Here is an 885-nt window from a genome sequence, read left to right as displayed (position 1 = left end):
GTCCATGCTATTGTCCTTTTGAAGGCCGAACATGGCAGCGTCCGAACCCTTGTTAACATAAATACTGAATGACAGAACTCCACATTTATATGAGCGTTGAAAATTGTCATCAGTAATGGACAGTATGGGACCACCCATCTATTATCAACTTGATGACCCCGTAAGGTTATAGTGAATCCCCCATTCTCAGGCCGCCTTCGTCTGTACAGTGGATATCCATCACCAGCGGTCTGGGTCTCGTCCACGAAACTCTTTGGGTATCGTTTAGTGCACACATGGTCTTTGTGGCATGAGAATTTTTGAAAACCGGGACCGCACGGACCATGCATAATGTGTGCCTTGACAATGTCGTACAGCTGCCGGTCAACAGTGAGGTTTGGGATTTGTGCTTTGATGATTTCATCTATAAGTGTAGGGTCTATTTTGGTGACCAACCAAACCAAAATGTGTGCGTGTGGCAACCCTCTCTTCTGCCACTCAACAGTATACATGTGACACTTAACAGGGCCAAACACCTGCCCTTTTTTTATGAAATCAATTAGCGTAGTCAGCTTCTGCTTGAAAATTCTGGCAATAAGATCATGCCGATGGCAGTACTGCTGGTGTGGGAGAAGTTCCCGTGTTACCTCAACCCACTTGGGGTTACATGTAAACATGATGAATAAATCAGGGCGTCCATAGTGCCGAACGAAAGTCATAGCGTCTTGTGTTCGCTCGTGCATGTATTGTGGCCCCCGTGTATATATGTTGAGGGGAGAATGCACATTTTGCCGATGTTTCTTGGGTCAGCGTCATTATTGATGCCATCACACAAATGGATGTAGGAATCTGATCGCAGCTTCTTCTAAGTGACAGGTATTTGCATGTATCTGTGTATTTGTATGT

The sequence above is a fragment of the Octopus bimaculoides genome, chromosome 5, assembly GCF_001194135.2.
Source record: "Octopus bimaculoides isolate UCB-OBI-ISO-001 chromosome 5, ASM119413v2, whole genome shotgun sequence".
NCBI classification, from domain to species: domain Eukaryota; kingdom Metazoa; phylum Mollusca; class Cephalopoda; order Octopoda; family Octopodidae; genus Octopus; species Octopus bimaculoides.
Note: the sequence above shows the minus strand (reverse complement) of the source record.